Source organism: Sus scrofa, chromosome 10 (assembly GCF_054392235.1).
Source record: "Sus scrofa isolate SSC_HxYL_T2T_F1_AM1 chromosome 10, Sscrofa_HxYL_maternal_Yorkshire_Landrace_v2.0, whole genome shotgun sequence".
Lineage (NCBI taxonomy): Eukaryota > Metazoa > Chordata > Mammalia > Artiodactyla > Suidae > Sus > Sus scrofa.
Window position 1 is genome coordinate 24,962,989 of NC_139392.1, and position 25,948 is coordinate 24,988,936.

Consider the following 25,948-nt stretch of genomic DNA (forward strand, 5'->3'; position numbering starts at 1 on the left):
TTTCTTGCTTTAACATGTGACAAGGTCTGAGTAATAACTGTTTAATAAATAAATTACAGTCATGACCCTGACTTACGATACCTTTCAATGGAACAATTTGCCATTGCTTTAAGTATACATGTTAAAAAATTTTTTTGAGTTTTTTTCTTTTTTTCGTAGCTATTTATTTTTTATATAATGGTTTTATTTGTTTCCATGATAGCTGGTTTACAGTGTTCTGTCAGTTTTCTACCATACAGCAAAGTGACCTAGCCACACATACAGATATACATTCTTTTTCCCACCTTATCATGTTCTATCATAAGTGACTGGACATAGTTCCCAGTGCTACTGAAATTTTAATTCATGAATTTTTTGTCCCTTCTCTACCCAGTTCCTCTTCCTCAATTTATCATGTCATTCAATGACCTAATCACACAGCCTGTAAAATTTAAGATTAGTATTTAATTCATGACATATAAACGTTACCTTCATCCAGCTTCTTTCATTCACCACATCTTGCTGATATTTACTACATTGTCCTCCTCTCTAGTTTTATGGACATTTTACGCCAGGGGTTTCTGTTCTGCTCATCTATAACGATGAAATCTATCTGTTTATGAATCAATAAAAAATTAAAATACAAGTGATTCAGACAAAATTTTGACTTTTGTTTTAAACTATAGAATAAGATAATCAAAATAAAACCATCAGAAAAAAAAAAACTCCATCATCTACTTTTGTCCATTTAATTTTTAAAAATTTCATGTTGGAAATCCTAAGCCAATTCAGCCTTTCACAGCTCTAGGTTCTTTTGATAAATGTCAGGAGCTTGGACAATTGGAAGTGAGTGGGGACTATGTGCTTCCTTCCCCACACCCTCACCCCCTGTTACAGTTTATGAACCAAAAGTCTAAGGGTGGATTTGCTGTGGATGCAAATAGCAAACAGACATCGAGGCCATCATGAGGCCATTTCTAGGAGGTGGGCAAAGCCCTTTGCTTTCTGGCTTTTCATACATTCTAATAAGCAGATGGAAAAAAGGTCACTCCAGGGTGGAAGCAACGCAATACTTTTGGTAAGACCTGTGGATCTTTTCTTGTTCTGCTTTGGTGGAAAGAACAAAACCAGTTTCCTCTAAAGGTGCTAGGTGCTTGCTATTCTTATGTTTGTTCATACAAAGATATAGATACCTGTACAATCTTCCCAGCCAGTGACATACCTTGAATCCTGCTCAGCTGGGCAATTCTAGTATCTTTTATCTAAGTAACAAGCATCTAGTTCAGCCATTTATATTTAAGACCCTTGCCCTAGACACCTCTGTGGTAGGGGTTCTTGAATGCCAAGTGCAAACCAAGGTAGCTTGTAGTATTGATTCTGGATTAGGGTACTTCGTATGCTAACTAACAACTTCTACAGATCTTCTGCCAGGCTACAGATTAAAGAAAATATATATATATAGTGTTTATATGGAACTATTTTAAAGAGAAATCATAGACCATCATGTTCTAAAAATGTTTAAAATGTTATAAATAGGATTACCATATTATATATTAAAACCAGGATACTTTAAAAAGTGACAAAAATAGTACCTTGAAAGATGCCAGGAAAATTATATCCGGCCACTCTACATGCAAAGAATACTTCTTTAATATTAATTTATCTTGGTAAAAATATTTTTTTTTAATCACATGTCTTATTTTGCTATGGATTAGTGTCTGCCCATAGGCACTTATCAGGTATTGCAGGCTATCCTTTTTGAGTGAGTTATATAATTCTGACTAGCAACAAGCATGATATATTTTTTGTTTTTATTTTTGTTGTTTTGATTGTTTTTAAGTTTAATCCTTTGGGGAGTCATTGTCAATTTTGCCTCATATTGCTTTGTAAAATTCACCTGAAGGTGCTTTTTAAGTTAGTTTATTTTTCCATAATGAGTGTTTCTCTGCGCAAATTGGTTAGTATGATTCACAGTTAGGCAATGATGTTATTATGACGTAGAATGCTCCTTGTCTCAGGTGATTTTTCCCCAGTGCATACATGATTCTGTTCAACCGAGTAATAGCAGCTGAACCTGAAGTGTACCCTGGATTGAGCTCAGCCCTCCATGAGGATGTGGTACTAGATACACCTGAGCATCCTTCCTCTTGGCTTCTTCAAACCAGATGCTCTGTCTTGCAGGTGCATTTGGCACTTGTCTCCATAACTTTGCAGCTTAATCTTCCCCTCCAGTTCTCCATCATTTTACCTTTATTTTTTCTCTCCCAAAGTCCTATATTTAATAATATTTTATAGGGTTTTAACAGGTTTTCTTTCTTAGCCAAGCTTGAGCATTTTTAGGATTGCTACTGTTTCTATTAGTGCTCTGAAAAAAAGCTGCAGAGGTTTTGCATGGTCTTCCTCAACTGTGTGTTTCCTTTAAACAATATTATTTTTAGTGTGAGTGTTTTTAGAACATGAGTTTTTGGGGTGAGTGTTTATATTACATTGGCAGGAACTTCTGTTATACATACAATAAAATAATAGTTAACTACCTATTGTTCTTGGAGAAACATGAAAAAAGCTTAAATGTTTATGCAGATGCCGTAAACTGAGGAGTCAAGAAATCTGATGGGGGTGAAATAGGGCATACCTCTGTCTAAAGCATGCTGCTATAGAAAGAGAGGAATGGTTGTCCAGAAAAATAGATTTTTTTAAAAATTTATTGAAGTATAGTTAATGATGTGTTAATTTCTGTTGTATAGCAAAGTGATTCACTTATACACACACGTGTACATGCACGCACACACACATATATATACATTTTTTTCATACACATTCTTTTCCATTATGGTTTGTCATAGGATATTGAATATAGTTCCCTGTGCTATGCAGTAGGTCCTTGTTGTTTATGTATCTTATATGCAATAGTTTACATCTGCTGATCCCAAACTCCCAATCCTTCCCTCCCCTATTCCCTCCCCCTTGGCAACCACAAGTCTGTTCTCTATGACTGTGAGTCTCTTTGGTAGAAGTTCATTTGTGTCATAGTTCAGTTTATATTGTTGACCTAAAACAAATGGACAGTCAGACATTCCTCCAGCAAAGATGAGTTTATTTGGGATCAGCAGAGAATTGCAATTTGGGAATCTGTAAATATGGTGAGCCACATGTGAGTCTCTGTTTGACAGGGAAGGAGAACTCTTTTATAGAGGGAAAAAGGAAATCTATGTAAACAAAGAGTCCAAGGCTTTTCATTGGCTGAGTCCTTGCCAGTAAGGAGTCGTCCTTCTTCCTGTCTTCCTGTCGGGCTCTCCCATTGCCACAGAGCACAAGAGCTCCCGAGCTCTCCCCCTTCTTATCTCCTGACTCTATTTAATTGAGTTTTCTCTTTATTAATTTTTTTTGCAATATTTAGTATGTAATCATTTCCTTTCAGACAAATCTCATAAGTTATTCCACCATGACCAGAGGTGAAAATTAAAAATACTTTTTAAAAAATGCATGCTTTTAATCCTAGCTTTTATGAGGGGAATCAAATAACTTATAAAACTATGTATTTATTTGGATAACAATAGAAAGGCAAGATGGGTGTATATATAAAACTAATGATTATGAGGATTGGTAGTGAAGTTTTTGTTGTCTTTAGCTTTATTTGACACATTTTCAACTAGCCAATATGCATTTATTTTTCAATTAGAAAGATGTTATTTTAAAAGTTCTATTTAATATAGAAAATGATATGATATAGAATATGGTATGGTCTTTCTATACCATTCACTTCTTAATAAGCCTCATTATAATGACATTAAATGAATAAATAAATGCTTATTAATTTCAGTTATTAAATTTAGGGAGAATTGTTCTATATGCTGCAATGGATAAGTAGGTTCATTGTAATTTAGCACTTAAGAATGGCCATAGACTTTAGAATTTACAGGAACTTCAAAAGCTCATCTGGTTCAATCTCTCTAAGTAATTGATATTTTATGAAGTAATTTCATGGAGGTTTGATAGCTAATTAATAGCAGAATCAGGACTAATTCCCACTGTAGGGCTTTCTGATATTCCTTCATGCCACATACTTCTTTGAAGAGGTCTCGAGGTAACTTATAGGTTAATAAGCCATTATAAAATTAAAGATTTAGGTGTCCATAAGAATTAAATAAGAAAGGAATCAGGACTAGATGTTACTAGTTATCTAAGATTGTAAAACTGGGCAGAAAATTAAATTTTCTGTTGAGACAAAATTGGAAACACACTTCCTGCTAAAACAAGCATGCATTTTTTTTTATTATTTATAGAGGCATGCTTTGGAGGAGGATTTATCATAAATAGAATTTTACTGTGTGAAAATGCACTCATATACATATTTATAACAAATGACTCATTTGTAATTAACAGAATCAGTTTAACACACTTATGTACAAATACCACAGAAAGAATACTTCTAGGCAAGTTAAATATCTGTAATATCATTTGTATTAATAATTTGCTGAGCAAACGTAATCTTCAAATACCACAAAATAGTAAGCTTTAGTTCAGCTCAGGCCAGAAAAAAAAAGACAAATTCTAAATCAATTTATCCAGAATGAATGAGGTTTTATTAAAGGTAGTGATGATATTCTGGCATACACTTAATTCTCTTTGTAAGTCCCACTTGTAGCTCCCACGTTAACCTTGGCAAAGTCAGGCAAAGACGTGCAAGGACAGCCATTTGGGTCAATCACATTTTCACTCTATCAGCATTTCCACTTCTTCATCAAGAATGCCAAAGAATTTAGTCCTCAGAAGGAGGGAATAATTAGAATTGATTGTTCATCTCATCTCAAAATGCAATCAGGATTAATTCTATTATTCTCTCCATCCAAAATCATTTTAATCTTCACAAGAAGCTCAAGATTCAGTCTCAAAACCTCCTCCATCCCCAATCCCCTCCATTGTGCCCATGAGACATGTTGCTCTTCATGAGGAAAATTCCCCTATGCTCATCCTCTTCTATGAAAGTATATCTTCTACTAAAGCATGGATGCTCCCTAAGGATACAGATTGTACAAAAAAATCCCTTCCTTTCACACTCATACAGGTGAGATGCGGGAGGGAGTTTTCTTATTCTTAGTCGCTGCTTCCAAAAAGTTTTCTTCCTTCTCTGGAAACTGCCCAGACTCTTGGAAACCTCATCATCTACTGCAGCCAGATTGCACGGGGGCATGAGAGTGCCTGCACATAACTTCCAACTTGATAGGCATACCTGGAGCTCTTCTTGCTAAGCCAGGAGCCCTGGCTCAGGGATGCATCCACATGGGGAGTGAGGTTCTTGTTTCTACGGTACTCAAAGGAACCATTCACTTCCACATGGACCTTCTGTACTCTCATTCCTCCAAATTTTTTACTATCTGGTTTATTGCTACTCTTTCCAAAACTACCGCCAGCATAATCTTTGGTGATGCTTCAGCTCCCCTTTTCCTCTCCTGGTTACTCTCCAGATATACTCATTACCAGCAATTGCACTGGTTCCACAAGCTCTATTTCAATGTCTTTCTGACTTCTACGGCCTTCATTTCAAGCTCATTCACTCCAGTATCTAAACAGCAGAAATGTTTGACACTCCTGGAATTTCCAAGCCATTGATGATTCTTTACTCTAGGTCCTCCTCCTCTCCTGGCTCGGTTTAGATTCCAGTAGCCATCAAAGGAATCACTCCTTAATGCCTATCTCCAGTTATCTTATCACTGTCTCCCTTCGTCCTACATGCTGGTTGAAATCCCAACCCTGGCTAAAATCCAGCTCTCCACTTACTCTCAACACCTTCACCCAAACAACTGACTATAACTGAAGAAAAAGAAACTGTGAGACTGATTAGTCTCATTTTCATGTTATGACCTCAACCCGTATAGAGGCCTCAGGGTTAACGGTGATACTTTCGTAGCCCAGAGAGTGTCCCTCTTTTCAGTGACTCTTTCACACGCTCTCCAACCCAGCAATACTCACCACACATTCACATGCTCAGCTTCTTAGTCCATGAGAAAATAGGAGCCATCTGATGAAACTTCATACAAGTTCCCACCAATAAATACATGAATCATATATAGGATGTCTTTCCATGAGTTACATGCTCAGATGTCAGTCCAACTTTTCTACTTATGTACCTGATTTTACCCCTTCACTATGAAAGGGTTTTATGGATGCAATTACCTCCACTTATCCTATATCATCCATTTTCCCCGAGACACTGGATAATTCTCACAAGAACACAAATATATAATGCATCTTATTTTAAGATCTTTCATATGACCATGAGGCTGCATGAAAGGTACATAGGACCTCTGTAATACTTGGGCAGCATTTTATGTATCTACTGTCATTTGAAAGTTAAACATTAAAAATGTAATAATCTATACCTCTAGACAAATCTATGTCTAGCCATACCTCATGTATCTAATCTTTTCATAGTAAATGTCCCATAAAGAACTGCATATACTTACATTTCCACTCTTCTTTCAATTCTCCTGAATACACTCCAATCAGACCTTAGCCCCCACCACTCTGTTGAAACTGATTATGGCAGTGTCTTCAATGGCCACTTCGTTGCCAAGTTCAGTCCATAATTCTCAAATCATTATTCTAATAACATGGCTTTCAGCATCATTTGACCCACTTGACCACCATCCAAAAACTCCTACATATTTTGGCTACCTGGACATCAAGGATAGAGGGGCACAGCTTTTTCTCCATCTTCTTCTCTTTGACTTATTTTGACTAAACATCGAAGTGCCCAGGCCCCTCGGTCGCTGATACCCCTCTCTCCCATATCTATATTCATATCTACATAATATATATATTCACCATGTTATCTCACCCATTTCCATGCCTTCCAGATTTGCATCCCCAGTCTTACATTATCCCTGTGCCACATCACCGTTGTTGTCCTCTGCTCTGTGCATCTCCACCTGTTTATCAAACAGATACCTCAAAGTAAACATGTTGACAGCATTCAGGATGTGCTACCCCAAAAACGGCACCTTGGTATATTAATTATCTTAAGCCAAAGGAATTTTTGTAAAAGAGAGAAACAGGAAGGATATCCTACCCACGCCTGCTCCTTTTCTGAAACAGTGAATGCAACTCTCATATGAAAGATACCAACCCTGTATCACACGCTTATCACCAGAGACAGGGAATCTGGGACTGAGAAATGTGTACCAGCAAACCTTGCTAAATTCACCCTCATCTTCCTAGCTACCCCGTCACCATTTACTCCCTCAGTCCAAACCCCTTTCGTGTCAATTCTTCATAAATGGATTGTTCCTTTGAAAGGCATCAAAGCTTACTGCTCTGGTCACTTCTTCAGTTCTTTATTCTCTTGTGAAAACCTCTATGTTCATGAAACATTGAATAACACTGACATGCTTTTCCCATTAAAATGTCTCTGTTAGTTTTATTTTCAGACCTAACCAGGAAAGCGTTAGTTTTATTTTCAGACCTAACCAGGAAAGGGTTAGTTTTGTTTTCAGACCTAACCAGGAAAGGGTTAGGAAAACACCCTCTGCCCAATCACCCCCAGAGCAGAGCTCCTGATCCATCTGCTGCTACCTTTTGTCCCCAAACTAGCTCTTCCCCTTAGTATTCTCTTCTCAGGATGGGAGTTGGTCAAGCCCCACATCCTGAAGGAATCCTTAATTCAGATGTGCCGCTAACCATCCACTTCATTGCTTTAGGAAAGGCTTGTGGGCTCTGCCTTCCAGACGAATCCAGAATCATCCCAGTTCTCACAGCCTGGGTCTCAGCTCCAGGCAGCTCCCCTGTGCTCTTGAGGTGACCCTCAAACCAGTGTCCCTGTGTTCACCATTGCTCCCTACAGGCTTTGCTACTGCTGTGTTCACAGTGACACTTTGAACACGAAGGTCGTGTCAGTCATGCTTTAATATCATGTCAATCTTACGTTCTAAAACCTTGTAATGAATTCCCATCACAGAATCAAATCCAAAACTTTGGTCGTGACTAAAAATACCTCCATAAAATACTTTGTAGACCTAATTAGCTACCATCCTCTTCCTTTGCCTGCACTTTGTACTGTTGCTAAAACACAGTGAATGCCACGTTGCCTCCCAACCTTTGCCTTCACTGTTCCCTGCAGCCCTGATAGCCACACCATCTGTTTCCACATGTCTTTTTTTTTAATGATTTTTATTTTTTCCATTATAGTTGGTTTACAGTATTTTGTCAATTTTCTACTGTACAGCAAAGTGACCCAGTCACACACATATATACATTCCTTTTCTCACATTATCCTCCATCATGCTCCATCACAAGTGACTAGATACAGTTCCCTGTGCTACACAGCTGGATCTCATTGCTTATCCATTCCAAAGGCAACAGTTTGCATCTATTAACCTCAGACTTCCAGTCCATCCCACTCCCCTCCCCCCCTTGGCAACCACAAGTCAGTTCTTCAAGTCTATGAGTTTCTTTTCTGTGGAAAGGTCCATTTGTACTGCATATTAGATTCCAGATATAACTGATATCATATGGTATTTGCCTTTCTCCTTCTGACTTCACTTAGTATGAGAGTCTCTAGTTCCATCTATGTTTCTGCAAATGGCATTATTTTGTTCTTTTTATGGCTGAGTAGTATTCCATTGGGTATATATACACCACATCTTCTTAATCCAGTCATCTGTCGATGGACATTTAGGTTGTTTCTGTGTCTTGGCTACTGTGTTTCCACATGTCTTTAAATCTTTGCTCAGATATAACCTCTTTTTAAAAAATGTTCCAAAGACTTTTTTGTAGAGAATGACTTTAGTAATTGAAAATGAAGTTTTCTGATATTCGTTTCATACCCCTACATCTATTTTTTTATTTATCTCCTTTTTAATTAAGTATAATTGATTTACAATGTTATATTAGTCTCAGGTGTACAGAAAAGTGGTGCTGTTACACGTACATTTTTTTTCAGATTCTTTTCCCTCATAGGTTACTACAGAACATTGAGTATAGTTCCTTGTGTGATACAGTAGGTCCTTGCAGGTTATCTATTTTATATACAGTAGTGTATATCTGTTAATCCCACACTCCTAATTTGCCCCTCTCCCTGCCCAAATATAACCTTATCCAAGGTGGCCATACCTTTTGGAACTGCTCTCTTCAAAAGAGAATAACCTCAGTCTGGAGCCCTCTTTATTTTTCTACTTGGCTTTATTTCCTTCAGATCACGGGGCACAACCTGATACTTTTGCTATTTACTTGTTTATTGTCTTTATGCCCTACTAGAAAGTAAACCCAATGGGGGTTTTGCTTCCTTTGTTCATTGGACCAAGGCTAATGCCTAGACAGTATAGGCTTATAGCAGATACTCAAGGTGTGTTTATGGATAACTGACTGAATGAATGAATGACCTTTTAAGGTTCAGCTCTACCAGGACACAGTTAATACTTTACCTGACTTTTCCCCTTACATGCAACATTTAATGAACATCCAAATGGTCTCCTGGTATCCTGGTAATACAAAGGTTAAAAAAAAAATAGAAGTTCCCCCATCGTGGTGCAGTGGAAACAAATCTGACTAGGAACATGAGGTTGCAGGTTCAATCCCTGGCCTCACTCAATGGGTTAAGAATCCAGCATTGCTGTGGTGTAGGTTGCAGACGCATGTTGCTGTGGCTCTGGTGTAGGCCAGCAGCAACAGCTCCAATTAGACCCCAAGCCTGGGAACCTCCAGATGCTGCAGGTGAGGCCCTAAAAAGACAAAGGACAAAAAAAAAAGGTAAAAAATATTTGTACACATAGACTATGGTAGAGAAAGAAAAAGTGACAGCTATTAAAATAAATGCAACTTGTGATTAATTCTAACAATGAGACCAGGTATTTGGAAAGCCTACAAAAAAGAAAAAAAGAAAAAGACAACTAACTTAGCCTGAGGAAGGAAGGATTCTAAAAGGAATAAATATTTGACAGACAAAGAACAACTGATGAAGATGAGTAGTGCATACAGAGGAAACAGGATGCAGGATGTACAAAGGGATTCTCCCTGCTTGTAAGGGTTGATAAGGTCTGCTGATGTTTACGATAGTTGGAAAAGTAAAGTAAAATTGGTTCTGAAATCCAAGCAGCCAAAGATAATTTGGTCTTTGGCCAATTTATATCCTCCTCTTTTCCTTCTTATCTTCATCCTTCTGTTTGCTCTGTGTAGAGAATAGTTTTCAAGGGAACTGATTTGGGAAAATTGATTTTCAGGGACAGAAAAATTCAAGGTCATTTGGTGTAAAAACCTAAGAAACATAGCTATTTAGGATTCCCTTTACTTACCAGTATCCAAATACTGATTTTTTTTTTTTTTAATCCTTTTGTGCCTCCTTAAGGTACCTAGATCTAGGCTTTGGGTTTTTTGTTTTTTTTTTTTTTGGTAATTGACATATAGTTAATTTACAACATTGTATTAGTTTCAGGTGTACAACAAAGTGATTCAGTATTTTTATAGATTACACTCCATTTAAAGTTATTACAAAAAGCAACAATATTTTCCTGTGCTGTACAATTATGTTCAGCCTTGATATTCATTGTATGCATACGAGTTTGCATACTGTGCATACTTTTTTTTTTTTTTTTGGTCTTTTTGCTATTTCTTGGGCCGCTCCCGCGGCATATGGAAGTTCCCAGGCTAGGGGTCTAATCGAAGCTGTAGCCACCGGCCTATGCCAGAGCCACAGCAACGCGGGATCCGAGCCACGTCTGCGACCTACACCACAGCTCACGGCAACGCCGGATCCTTAACCCACTGAGCAAGGGCAGGGACCGAACCCGCAGCCTCATGGTTCCTAGTTGGATTTGTTAACCACTGAGCCACGATGGGAACTCCTGCATACTGTGCATACTCTTGATCTCATACCTCTGTTTGCCCCTTCTTCCCTTTCCTCAGTGGTATCCACTGCTCTGTTTTCTGTGTGTGTGTGAGTCTGTTTCTGTTTTGTCATATACACGTATCTGTTTGCTTTATTTTTGTTTCTCTGTAAGTGATGATACCATATTCCTCTTTCTCTGACTTATTTCACTAAGCATAATACTCTCAGGTGATCCCTTCATGGCTCACTGGTCAACGAACCCGACTAGGATCGATGAGGACTCAGGTTCCTTCCCTGGCCTTGCTCAGTGGGTTAAGGATCCACCCTTGCCATTTGCTGTGGTATAGGTCACAGACATAGCTCAGATGCCATACTGCTGTGGCTGTGGCTGTGGCATAGGCTGATTCAACGTCTAGCCTGGGAACTTCCATATGCCATAGGTTCAACCCTAAGAAAAGCAAAAAAAAAAAAAAAAAAAAAAAAAAGCATAATACTCTGGGTCCTCCCACCTGTTACAAATTGCGGAACTACATCATTTTTTAATGGATGAGTAATATTCCTGTGTGTGTGTGTGTGTGTGTCAAGGTCCTTTCTGCAAGAGAGGAAAGGACCTTGAGCCATCTCTTCTTCCTTGAGCACCTCCACTAATGGCCGCTTCATGATCAACACAGGTGCCAGGGCCTCTGGCACCTGGGCAAGCCGGACACTGGGGAATGCCATAAGTATCTTCCCAGTGTCATACTTTTCTGAGGTCTGGTTCTCTCTGTCCCTCCCGAGTGCTGGCCCAGTCCCTGACATGCACATCCTGGAGACTCTGGAGACTGGGCACCAGGGGATCCTGACTCCTCCATGCCAAGGTCTGGTGAGGGGCTAGGGCACCCAACACCTGGCAGAGGGTGCCCCTGAGTCACCCTCTCCCAAACACACATCTTACGGTTATGAGGATGCAGAATGTCTGAGCATCCTTGCACTTTCTCCACCCCAGGATGCTCAGCAGGACTCAAGTGTACTTTATGGCTTCTAGTTCTGGGATGCAGTCCTACCAACCACAGTCCACATCTTTATCCATTCATCTGTTGATGGACATTCTGGCTGCTTCCACATTTTGGCAACTATATATAATGCTGCTATGAACATTAGGATGCATGTATGATTTTGAATTAGCATTTGTGTATATATTTCTGGACGTATACCCCGGATTAGAATTGTAGGTGAAATTATATGGTGAAAATAAGGTGTTCTATAAATGTTCTTAAAATGTTCTTAATACTTAACATGACGCATAGTTAAAACTCAGTATTTAGCGAAGCGTGACAATATTTTGAAATATCAACTAAGGTTTTCTACCTATGTTTCCTTCTATTACTTAACCCTTCTCTTGTTTGAGTGATCAGGCTATTATGTTTTCAGTGCCTTAGGGAAGAGGTTTTATATGATGCAAATGGAAGGAAAAGACCTATTTCTTCCCTTTTTATTGCCCAAATCACAACCTTCAAGGGGATGTGGGGCCAAATAACAGATTCAAAACATACATGGAGGAGTTCCCATCATGACTCAGCAATAATGAACCCAGCTAGTATCCACGAGGGTATAGCTCCATCCTTGCCCTTGCTCAGTGGGTTAAAGATCCGGCATTGCCATGAGCTGTGGTGTAGGTTGCAGACATATCTCAGATCTGGCATTGTTGTGGCTGTGGTGTAGGCTGGCAGCTGTAGCTCCAATTTGACTCCTAGCCTGGGAACTTGCATATGCCACAGGTGTGGACCTAAAAAGACCCCCCTCCCTAAAAAAAATGGAGAACTCAGTGTAGGGCCCCTCATCAAGAGACAAATTTTACTTTTTCGAGGTTGGGCTGGGACTCCTTAGAAGGAAGGCAGGAGGGTTTAATCTGTGGGGCTTGTGAGAAACACTGCCCTCTCCTTTGGATGTGAGTCCAACACCCCATACAGAAATGCAGAATCCTAGGTCGTTTTGCAGAGCCACTAAGAGCAGAAACCCATGCCCATGTAGCCTGCTATAAAAGACAAAACAGGGTCAGTCATACATACACTCAAGGGTGACCTAGAAGTCAACAGGGTTTTAATTCCACGGAATGTCCATGGCTGGTGTTATCTGGGAGCAGGAAAATCATGCTCAGGTACCAAGGGGAGGCACCAGGTGGCAAGGGTCACACCCTATGAGGCCTTGAGGTTGGGAGTAAAAGGCAGGGTGACTCAGACATATAAGGCATTGAAGGACCAGAGAGCACAAGGCTGTTAACAGTGTCAGAAACAACTGTAAGACCAGTGGCCAGATCAGCCCTCCTCTCCCTCAGGCTTTGATCTCCCGTTAAAGAACCAGAACTGAAACTGGAGTGAAAACTGAGGGCAACTGAGGTTAAAAACAGAACGTGGGAGTTCCCATCATGGCTCAGTGGTTAACGAATCTGACTCGGAACCATGAGGTTGCAGGTTCGATCCCTGGCCTTGCTCAATGTGTTAAGGATCCGGCGTTGCCATGAGCTGTGGTGTAGGTTGCAGACGCGGCTCAGATCCTGCGTTGCTGTGGCTCTGGCATAGGCCGGTGGCCACAGCTCCGATTCGACCCCTAGCCTGGGAACCTCCATGTGCCGTGGGAATGGCCCAAGAAATGGTAAAAAGAAAAAAACAAAACAAAACAAAACAAAACAGAACGTAAATTCAGTTGACAGAGAAGGAAAGGAACGTCTACTTATTACACTTTTGAGTTGTGGGCTAAGAACTAGACTTGCTCCATTTGTTCTCCCTCTCTCTCATACAGACACACACACACACACACACACACACACACACTCTCTCTCTCACACTCTGCCACAAGCAAATGTCCAGAAGTTTATAAGGCTGTCAGTCTGTTACAAATCCGAATGTACAAACATCTCTTGCTCTGGGATTGAACACAAGGATAGGAGGGATTTCCTCAACCTGGCTAATTCATTATCTTCTTAAATCTCCATGTGCTTAGCATTTGAGAAAGAGTCAATGTTTTTGACAGAGAAACACACGAGAGTGGATGCAGGCATGCCAAAGCACCTCTGAATGTTTTCTTCTTAAGTGAGTTTTCGGCATTTCATTTATATAAAAATGGTATGAGACCTACGAAGAAGAGAGTTCTTCCGTTGCCATCGTTTAAAAAAAAAAAAAATTAGCTTACCAGACCTAAAATCCTAGTTAAGAATACAGACCATCAAAGATTGAAGGCATTTGTCAGGCTTTAGAAGAAAACCATTTGAGTGTTTGAAGAGCTTGAGCATATTATTATTACTAGTAATGCGGCATTGGAATGCTGATCTCAGAGAAGACAGCCGCTTGGCAAACATCAGCAACTCCCATTTGCAGAGCAGTTCAGATGAGTGTCAGTCCCTGACGAGGCAGATTAATTTCCCGTGAACACATCATTAAAGCCAGCTCTGTATGCAACACGCACCGTCTCAGCAATCAAAGATCTGCGCCGTCCCGAATATGCGAGAGCGGCAGCTGAGATACAATTTACTTCTTGCTGAAGGAAAAGTGATCACCCAGGCACAAAATCCAGCCTGTGGAAAAGAAAACGTGCAGGAGAGGGCCACCTGAGGCTTTGAGTCACTTGCTTTTATCATATTTCTTGGGACTCAGCAGCTGTGATTTGTATTTTCCTTGAGATTAGCTGTGGCAGACCACTGGGGAGAGTTGGAAGGTGTCCTCTAAGTATTTATGCAGAAAAGTATGGAAATGTCAAAAATAAAGTCAAATGGTTTTTATATGCTTCTTGCATGTTCTCACAGAGTGCATTAATTTAAAATAGCATGCACTTCACAGTGTGCAACATATTAATCGCTGGTCCTTGTGATGCAATGAAAAGAGGCAGCTGCGTGAAAATTGAGAACAGAGGGCTACTTGGGGATACTTTACCAGAGAGGGCCAAGGACCCCTAAGACCACAAGTGAATTCTCTAAGAAAAGCCACCCTGTGCCTTTCACTACATTTTGTATTTTTCATGCAGAGGCTAAAATTTGTTGCTATGATTCAATGCACTCATCACTCCTTCATCTTAAAAAAAGGATTTCTGGAGTTCCCGCTGTGGCACAGTAGGTTAAGAATCTGGTTGCAGCAGCTCAGGACACTATGAACATGCAGGTTCCATCCCCAGCCCTAGCACAGTGGGTTAAAGGATTTGGCATCCCTGGAGCTACAGCTTGGATTCATTCCCTGGCTGGGGAACTTGCCTATGCTGTGGGTGTGGCCATAAAATTTTAAAGAAAACAAAGGACTTCAAAGTAGATCTTGGACTTGAACATCCTAATTCACTTTCAGTTATGCGATATCATATGACAATGTTACTGGAAAGATGAGAGGCTTTAATGTATTGGGTATAGTGTAGGTCAGATCGCTTGCTAAATATTAGCATGTGTGAATTCATGAAGCGTCTGAAGTAGATACTGCCTGCTGCTTACAGGTAAGGAAAATGGGGTTAAGAAAATACCCAGTCACACATCTCAAGAATAACAACAACTGAGTCTCCAAGGTAGGTCTTCTGGATTCCAGAGTCCTTGTTGGTGCTACTGAACCATGATCTTCCTTTTCTCAAAGACAGAGTATAGCAAACAGCATGCTTTCTTTGACAGGGGAGCCGCCGAGGTTAGGGAAGATGGGTACCTTGAGATGCTGTGCTGGATGAATTCTTGGAGCGTCAGGCAGGATGCTCGTTTCCCAGGAGCCATCCTGCCCACATCCCCCACCCCGTGGGGTGACATCTCGTGTCCAGATTGTTTGGGGGAGCTCACATTATCCCTTACCCCTTGAGGGAGCCTCACAAGTTACCAGCTGAAAAAGAAACGGAAAACAAATCCGCTGAGCGGTGAAACACAAAACCAACAGAGGGAGAGGCATCAGGACCCTCGGTAAAAGGAAATTACGCCAAACCAACCTGTGTCAGTTCTTGGAGCAGGTAAGCAAACACAGATAAGGAAGAACAAGGGGTCGTCACTGGAAATGGATCAAGGCTTTCAAAAATCTGTCTGCAGTGAAAGCTGTCGGGCAATATAATTACCATAAGTTTTGTGGCCAATTTTGCTGGGCCTAGAGAGCCATAACAGATAGAGGCCAGTGAAGGAAAGAAAGAGCTGCCTTATATAATGGGGAAATGTGAATGGTATGGTACCCCAAGGATTAAAGCTTGGGAAAAGTTTACTTCTAAAATTTTATACATAATCTTAAGGAATTAAAAAAAAAACCTCCACATTCACACACAGCAATGATTCTAATTGGCAAAACCAAGATAACAAAGAAGCTGGAAAATTTCTCCAAGATCATGTGGATGGGCCAGAGGATGCGAGCTGAATTTGAAGTGGCCAAGAATTAAGTAACAAATATTCAGTCATTCATTTTTTTTTTTTTTTAGGTTTGAGGCCAGACACTAGAAATAAACATACGGCTCCGGCAACAAATTAATTCATGATCCTTGGTTTGTAAGTGCAACATTGTGATCTATTGCGCCAGATGATTTGCATAAAATGGAGAAAAGTTTCTTTCTCTAAAGGATATAAAATGCAGATACAAACAAAGAACCATAACAGGACAAGGAAAGTACAAGAAGAGGAACACACAGAATGCCGTAGCAAAGGGCATCTCTGCCTCCATATGATTGGCATTTAGGCTGGATAATTGTTCATCGTGGGGTCTGTCCTGTACATTGAAGGGTGTTTAGAAACATACCTGGCCTCTACTCCATAGATGGGGGTAGCACTGCCTCCCCACCAAATTTTGAAAACCAAAAATGTCTCCAGACATTGCTCAGTGTCACAGAGGGGGAGTGTGGGATGTGAGAGCCCCCACCGCTTCAGCCTCGGTACAAGGGGCACCTCACTCAGCCCTGAGATGATGGTGGGGAGGGGGCACTCCAGGGGGTAAGAGAAGGGTGGGAGGCTGAAGGAAGGTCTTTGGAGGTGATACCGGAGCCAAGGTTTTGAGAATGAGTAGGTGGTAGCCAGCCAGGTGCAAGACCAACCAGATCAGAAGCATTTCTTTTTTTCTTTTTTTCTTTTTTTTTTTTTTTAGGGCCACACCCATGGCATATGGAGGTTCTCAGGCTAGGGGTCTAATCAGAGCTACAGCTGCCGGCCTACACCACAGCCACAGCAACACGAGATCCGAGCTGTGTCTGCAACCTATACCAGCTCATGGCAGCGCTGGATCCTTAACCCACTGAGCGAGGCCAGGGATCAAATCTGCAACCTCATGGTTCCTAGTTGGATTCATTTCCACCGCACCAAGATGGGAACTCCCAGAAGCATTTCTGAAGGTAGGCGGAAGAGAAAACCATGGCTCCTCGGGCTGGAAATTCAATCTTCTCCACTTCACTGAACGTTTAGTGAGTGCCTACTATATGCCAAGGGCACAGAATATAAAAGTTCAACAGAGCTCCCAGTCCAGTTCAGCAACTCTCAATCTCAACATCTCCCCTCTGCCTTGTGGATTGTGATGTGGGGATTGTGGGGTTTGTCTTACATAAATGGTCACTAATGCTTCATTTTAAAAAGTGTCTGGTATGGTTTGCTGTTTGCAATAGGGGTTCCCTGAAACGAAATCATTCTCTTTCCCTGGCTTTCTCGTATTTGTTTTGAGTGATGGGTAAAGGGCTGGTGTTAACGGAAGCCTGTCTTACTGGGTGAAACATGGTTCATCCTAAATTTGCCTCATTTGGGATACAGCTCAGAGAGAGTTGTCCAAGGCATCGTTCTTAGTTTTGGCAGACAATGCCCGAGATCTATTTAAATTAGGGGAAAGAGAGAAATAATTAGAGTGTGTAAAACAGAAGTAGACTCACAGGCATAGAAAACAAATTATGGTTACCGAAGAGGAATAGGGGGTATATACCAGGAGTTTGAGATTAGCAGATAACACACTACTATACATAAAAAAAACAACAGTGACCTACCATGAGCACGGGAAACCATACGCACAAATCTCGTAACAACCTATAAGAATGTATAGAGATAGATGCGAGTGACTTTGCTCTACACCTGAAACTAATACAACATTGTAAATCAACTATACTTTATTTACAATTATTTAAAATAGAGTGTGATAGCTCACCCCCATGTTTTTGACAGGTTTTTTTTGTTGTTGTTTTTTGTTTTTTGTTTTTGTCTTTTTGCCATTTCTTGGGCCGCTCCCGTGGCATATGGAGGTTCCCAGGCTAGGGGTCTAATCGGAGCTGTAGCCACCAGCCTACGCCAGAGCCACAGCAACGCAAGATCCGAGCCACGTCTGCAACCTACACCACAGCTCACGGCAACGCCGGATCGTTAACCCACTGAGCAAGGGCAGGGACCGAACCCGCAGCCTCATGGTTCCTAGTCGGATTTGTTAACCACTGCACCATGACGGGAACTCCCCTTTTGACAGTTTTTATCTTGAGTTTTTTATCTCTTTTCTTGGTTTCCTTGGCATTATCTTTCCTAGTTTTGTTTCCGCCTCTTGAACCATCTTCTATCTTGGTCCCACTGGGCATTTTCTGTTGTTCTGGTCAACATTCAACATAGGTTTTTTGAGAGCCTACTGTGTGAGCGGCACTGTTGGAGGCAGTTTTGCTCTTCCTTAGGGATGCTTGCGTTTATTTATGTCAGTGGCTTTTGATAATTTGGGAGATGGAGAATATGAAAAATGGGTCTTTTTTTTTTGGTGGTTCTGGCTGCTGCCCCTTTCACATTCACTGGGGTGAACTCGTGGCCACGCTGAAAACCACTGTGGGTGGGGAGGGGCTGGTAATGAGGGGCGTGAGCCTTAGGCTGCCAGTGTATTGGGCAAAACAGCATCAACAAAAGAGGTTTAGAATCTTAATTGTTTGAAATATTCTTCCAGAACAGAACATTCAACCACCACCTGGGCATTGGTGACCTGGACTCCCTCTGACGCATCCAGACCTTCTGGGACCAAGGCCCAGAACCATCTCTAGACACTCTGGAGATGGCCCAAAGCTACCACCACACACTGAGCACATCTGGAAATCAATGTGTTATCTATCCCCCAAATCTTGTCTCTTCTTGCAGTTTTCTACAGCAAAGTCACAACCCTCCACCCAGGAACTCAGCCAAAGCCTTGTTCATCTGACATTCCACCCAGCCTGGTGTCTGCTTCTTACCACTCATCAAGAGCTGGATATTCTACTTCCTTCATCTCTTTTATGTCATTATATCCTCTCTCTCTCTTTCTCACTGACTCTTCTAAAAAGAAATCCAGACTACCTTTGTTCCATTGGACAAGTACACTCTTGTCATAGAAGAGGGAGATCAAGTCACATCCCTGCTTAAAACTGTAAAGTCCCCTATTTCCCTAGAGCTGGAAAATAAATTGATCCTTGCAACCCAAATTCTCTTACATCTCATCACTCCTATTCATCTCTTTTTAAAGAATTTTTACTATAGTTGATTTACACTGTCCTGTCAATTTCTGCTGTACACCCAAGTGACTCAGTTATACACATATACACCTGCCTTTTCTCATTATCTTCTATCATGTTCTATCACAAGTGATTGGATATAGTTAGATTATCATCCTAAGTGAAATCAGAAAGAGAAAGACAAAATACCATACGATATCACTTCTATGTGAAATCTAAAATATGGCACAGGTAAACCTATCTACAGAACAGAAACAGACTCACAGACATAGAGAACAGACTTGCGGTTGTCCACAGGGAGGGGAAAGCAGTGGGATGGACAGGGAGGGTGGGATGAGCAGATGCAAACGAGTCCATTTAGAATGGATAAGCAGTGAGGTGCTGCCGTAGAGCACAGGAAAGTAGCTGTCTTTCTTCAACCCCAAGACCACAAAGCTAGCCCAAATCACGTCATACCTTGCCTGGGCAACGAAAGTCTTGCTGTTGTTTTCCTCGTGGTCATTCTTGGCTCCTCATAATCTGCTCTCCACATGGTGTCCAATGTAATCATTTAAAAATACCATCCCTCTGTAAAACCCTTAATAGCTTCTCTGAACTGAGGACAAAATAGAGTCTTTAATTTGTCCACGAGTCATTGCATGAGCTGGTCCCTCCCAGCCACCCAGCCTGACCTCTGTTCCTTCTCCTTCCAAAGGATGCTCCAACCACGTTTCTCTTCAGGTCTGCACATGGGCTCGTTCCTTCTTTCCCCAGGGCCTTCCCACACACTTGTTTTCCCTGCCTAAAATACTCATCCCTCCATGTTTTCCCTAGCCGGACCTTACTCATCCTGTGGGTATCATCATACCAAATAACTTGTGGGTTTTCAAAAATGCTGAACTATTTGTGTCACCATTCCTTGCTATTTTTATTTTTTCATTTGCAATGGTCTCTTCCCCACCCAATTTCTTGTTATGCTGTCCTAAAGGACTTGGTTTATTAGAAGTTTTCTCGTTTGGGAACACTTTCTTGAAAATCTTGGGCTGACGTGAAGAGCGCTTCTCGGCGATCCTGTCGATTTTGATCTAACTTCATCTACCTCATTTCAATTAAAGTCTCCGGAGAGATTTTGCTGTGTTGAATTTCTCCTTACTTGTGAAAATATTAACCAGCCACATTTGTTCAGTAAATAGTAAGAATGCAGTACTGACTTTCCTGGGAATTTAGGTTTTTTTGGGTTTTTTTAAAAGTCAGATTTTATTGCTTGAATTTAGTGATTTTCTCCAGCAACCCCATAGTGCAAAAACCATAAGGACCCACTTGCTTAACTGCCCTTATCTTTTCAACTCTTTGGATGAGTCTGAGCTTTGCTAGATTGTTTTGAGATATGAAGAGAAGGGGGAAATTAACATTGTTTTGCTTTGTTTGTTATTGGTTTTGTTTCCATAACTTCGTATTTTTGTGGCTCATATGCAAAGGTATTTGCTTGCCCTGTATTTCTCCACCTTTGCCTCACTAGGAGTCCCTGCCAGTCAGTTTCCACAGGGGTGCAGGGATGGGGTCTCTTTTGCACAGGACAGACCCTGGAACATTCTACAAGAAGAACACCTATGGATAGTATTACTCCCAGGGGCTGTGGGGATAGTTTTCTTCAGAAAGTCCCACAATGTGGTTGACAGTCTCAAGATGCTCCACCTAAACAGATTCAACGATCCCCTTTACCATCTCCAGGATTCATGTCCAACTAATAGAATGGACTCAAGAATCATACTGGTAAAAAAAAAAAAAAAAAACACCCACTGATTTATCCTTTAGGTTATTACAGCTTTGGCTCTATCCTTCTCTCTTTCTGTTTTCCCTCCTATGTCTTTGGCATCCAATCTATTTATTAGACATGCATCTGTGTCTGTCACTCAATGTTTCTTTTTATTTTTCTTTAAATATGCTTTCTGTCTCTGTTCTTCAATTGCTTTCCTTAGGAAGAGCAATTTTATATACATCGCATCATGTCTGCATATTTTTCAATTGTGTATTATTTTTTGTTCTGTTTTTTTTTGTTTTTTTTTTTTTTTTTAATTTTATGGCTGAACCCATAGCATATGTGAAAGTTCCTGGGCCGGATTAAATCTGAGCCACAGGTGCAACCTGTGCCACAGCCACAGCAATGCTGAATCCTTTAATCCACTGCACCAGTCTGGGGATCAAACTCTGTACCTCTGGAGTGACCCAAGCTGCTGTAGTCGGATTCTTAACCCACTGTGCTATGGCGGGAACTCCGTGTTGTTATTTTTTTTTTTTAATACCTTCTAAAGTTCTTGTTCATTTTTGGCTTACTTCTTTTTAACATATCTCATGTCTTCTTGGTTTGGGCAAGTCTTTTCTCTGTGTTGATGCTGACGTGGCTTTACATAAGTGGTCACTTTTCTCCAGATCTCTTATGACTCATCTCTGCAGAGGCTTCTCCCCTCAGCCTTTCTGACTAACTGGTTCATGCAAATGTGGCTTCTTTCACATGAAGCATGATACCTTCGTAGAGAATGTGGTTCCTGCTGTCAATTACCAGTTTGAAATCAGTCGAGTAATGCTTTTTGAAAATGCACATTCTATCATACCATATTTTATGCTGTGTTAAAAGTGCTAGTTTATTTTCTTTCTTGCCAGATTGCTTAAAAATTCCCCCAAAGTGGCAACCATAAAATTTTTTCCTTGAATCTCTACTTCATACTGCCCTGAACATTGTAGGTGCTCAATAAATAAGAATAAATCAAGTTGGCAGGTAAGAAAATTAAGCAAATAGTAGTGATTAACACTGTGAAAAGGAAGCAGAGAGGTTTTACAAACCAGGAAACTTCTAAATTTTATTTTGAAAGATGAGTTTTCCAGGACAACAAAGCTGGACAGGACATCGCTAAGCTGATAGGACGCTGAAAACAACTTTAGCACTCATCCTTATTGGATTTTAATGATTCCTCTTGAATCAAGGGCCATCTTTGAACTGGTCACAATGTTCTTTATGCCCAAGTCTGGTTTATATGCTGATAATTGTTTGGCTTCTGGTTGAGGCAGGTCCCACGGCTAATAATAACTGCTCAAAGTGAGAATGGATGTTAGGAAGGCAAAACCAATATATATCTAATGTGATCTAACTCCTGGCTACTTAAATTCTTCTTTCAATATGTAGACTTTCAAGAACCTCTCTGTTTAACTTTATGCAATTATGCCATCTACAAGAGAATTTATATTCACTCCTTCCCAAGCAGGAGAAAACCAAAGTCATATCCAGTGACACTGAACTCCACACACCCAAGATCTCAAGGTAATGTTCATCCACCTTCATCAGATTCAGTGTAGCTTTTTCAAGTCTTTGGGGAAAAAAGCTCAATGCACCCACTTCAAACCACTCACCTGCCTGGTAGAGGAAAATCAGAGCAAATGTAAACTCGTGTGTGTGTGTGTGTGTGTGTGTGTGCTTAAATGTATAATTTTTTTCATTTTTAAAGTTTTATTGAAATATAGTTGATTTACAATGTTGTGACAATGTCTGCTCTACAAGAGAGTGATTCAGTTATACATGTACACACATCCATTCTTTTTCAGATTCTTTTTGCGTATGGATTATCACAGAATACTGGGTGGAGTTCCATGTGCTACACATAGGTCCACATTGACCATCCATTCCCTATTCAATAGTGTGTATACACCAATCCCAAACCCCCAGTCCATCCCTTCCCCTCCACCTGTCCCCTTTGGTAACCATAAGTTTGTCTTCAAAGTCTGTGAGTCTGTTTCTGTTTTGTGGATAGGTTCATTTGTGCCATATTTTAGATTCTACATGTAAGGGACATCATATGATGTTTCTCTTTCACTGTCTGACTTCACTTAACATGATAATCTCTAGGTCCATCCATGTTGCTTCAGATGCTATTATTTCATTTTTTATGGCTGAGTAGTATTCCATTGTGTGTGTCTCCATATATACCACATCTTCCTTATCCATTTCTCCTCTGTCGATGGTTGCTTCCATGTCTTGGCTATTGTGAATAGTGCTTCTGTGAATATACAGGTATGTACATCGCTTTGAATTACGGTATTCTCTGGATAGATGTCCAGAAATCCCACTTAAATTCACCCTTGAAGCTCACACTTCCACAGAATATTGCATATTCTGCTACAATAAAAGAGCAGAAGTTTACTGACCCAGATTCTCCTTTTTTCGTTCTTGATCATTGTCCTCTGTGAATACCTGAGTGATGGGCACTAGGAGGTTGCTCCTCTGAGGACTGTGCCTCTACTGGTGCAGCTTTGGAATCTGAGGAGTACCTTAGTGTTGACGTCATTAATCATAGGTCTTTATGTTCTAGGCTTGGTGTTTACAGTCAATTTTGATTTGTTAACTCATGTTAACCAAAGTCAGATCTTGTCACATTGTGGCTCTTAAACTATGGCTTGGGATTATCCATCTCTTTTCATATATATATAAAAGTAATATATTTTATTACTCAAATGAATTTATCACATCTGTAGTTGTTTAATGATCATAACAATCTGATTTCACAGGATTTCCATCCCACAGCCCAAGCACATCCCCCCATCCCCCAAACTGTCTCCTCCAGAGACCATAAGTTTCTCAATGTCTGTGAGTCAGCATCTGTTCTGCAAAGAAGTTCAGCTTGCCCTTTTTTCAGATTCCACATGTCAGTAAAAGCATTTGATGTTGGTGTCTCATTGTATGGGTAACTTCACTTAGCATGATAAATTCTAGGTCCATCCATGTTGCTAAAAATGCTGGTATTTCGTTCTTTTTAATGGTTGAGTAATATTCCATTGTGTATATGTACCACATCTTCTTGATCCACTCCTCTGCAATGATTATGCTGCAGTGATTATCCATTTCTTGAAAAGCACACTCAGCACTCCGTGCAACCTCTCGCCCTTAGATGAATGGCTTCCCTGTTAGCCAACATCTTGGGTGAATGGAAAGCCTTCTGGAAGGAGCACGTTCTGTCCTGCTTACAAGCTTCATCCCAGTGATGACCCTTTATGTTGGGGTCACTGTCCCCATGGACAGACAGGAGGGCGTGTTAAGGACAGGAGTTTAGGATGGGTCTCCGGAGTCGGGAAGTATCTCCTCCAAGGCCCCCTCCCACTTTGTTCCAGACTCCTCATTTTTGCTCTCATATCCTTCAGTTTAGGACAGTTTGGCTCTTTTGACCCAACAAAGTATACAACTATCTATCTAGGCTTTCAAAGACTTAAAATTTCCAGCCAAAGGCAGATAGAGTTACTCTTAGCAAAACATATTTCCTTCTATTTTCCGTGTTCTTCAACTTAAGTTTTGCCTTTCTCACTGGATTTCACCGAAATCTTCCAGAAACTGTAATCACAGACCTGATAGTTTTTATGAAATTGCTCAAGCTCAGGCTCAATGAAGCATGGAGTTTGTATCTCCAGAAACATCAGGCGTCCACCTGAATCAGTTGATTTCCTGACATATAAAGGAAATGTCCACATCTCCTCTTGAGACAAAGATATTCTCTCTGCCCATAACTTCATCTTGACACAGACAAGCCTGTATTTTAGGAGCCACCAGGTGTAACATTCTATTTCCAAGTACTAATTTCTGTATTATTTAGGTTTTTTTAAAGACATGAATGACAGAAACTCAGTTCAAATGACTTGCACAGAAAAGGCTTTGGGCTGAATCCAGATATTCAGTGAGGGTTTTCTCTATCTACTGCTTCTCATCACGATTTTATTGACTGGCAAGGTACCCCTCAGTCATGGCGAAATAGCCTCATGTGTGTCACCCAGATTAGCAGCTTTGGGGAAAAAAAAAAATTCTCTTTTCCAGTGATTCTAGAAGTCTCCTGACATTTCCTAGGTGTATTAGTTCGCTACAGCTGCTCTAACAAATTTCCACAAACTGAACAGCTCTGAGCAACATAAATTCAATTTTTTGCCCACAGTTTAGGAGGCTGGAAGTCCAAAGCCAAGGTGTTGGCAGGGCCATGCTCCCTCTGAAGGTCTAGGAAAGAATCCTTCTTTGCTTCCACTTACAATTCTTGGTGTTCTTTTGCTCATGCAACATGACTCTAAGCTCTGCATCTGAGATCAGATGGCCTTCTTCCCTGTTCTGCATCCAAATGTTTTTCTATTCTTTCAAGAACACTAGTTATTCAGTGAGGGTCCACTCTAACCCATCTTAACTTGGTTATTTCTGTAAAGACCCTATATCCAAATAAGATCATATTTTGAGGTTCTAGGCGGGTGTGAAGTTTTGTGCAAACACTATTCAACCCCATACATGGGGTGTCACCAAGCTCTTTCTCTGCCTAGAGCCTTTGCACCACCTGCAAAGTAACTGAGATTCTTTGATTCTATCAGTACTTTTTAAATCTCACCTCCTCAGAGAGGAGTATGTCTACCTGGATTTTTTGTATTTCTCACAACATGTAATTATTTGTTTACTTTCACCTTCAGAAGAATACAATCTCCCTGGGATTGCAGAGTCCATGCCTGTTTCACTTATTTATCTTAGCATCTGGCATTATCCTTGACACATGGTAGAATTAAGAAATAAATCAATGGATGAGTGATTAGAAGGAGAAATGGGTGCATAGATGGAATGAGTGACTGTAAACAATGGACATTTTCTATTATACTCGTTTAATATTTTGCTTTTTGCTCTAATGATTATTATATTTGTATGCTTATCTGTTTATATCTGAGTTAATATCTACAGAAAATATTGAGGGCCTTTGATGGGGCAATGTCTAG

The 25,948-nt window shown here is 40.5% G+C and overlaps 1 long non-coding RNA gene across 4 annotated transcripts in view; it reads left to right on the forward strand.

Moving 5' to 3' along the window:
- The window catches only part of LOC110255654 (uncharacterized), a 163,951-nt gene that overhangs the window by 96,804 nt on the left and 41,199 nt on the right, over positions 1-25,948 (forward strand). For 2 of the 4 annotated variants that reach the window (XR_002336257.2, XR_014818261.1), the window contains exons 4-5: positions 15,417-15,739; positions 16,193-16,259. The exons of the other annotated variants lie outside the window; for them this stretch is intronic. This is a non-coding gene — a long non-coding RNA (uncharacterized LOC110255654). The remainder of the gene's footprint in view (positions 1-15,416; positions 15,740-16,192; positions 16,260-25,948) is intronic. 4 annotated transcript variants of the gene reach the window in all.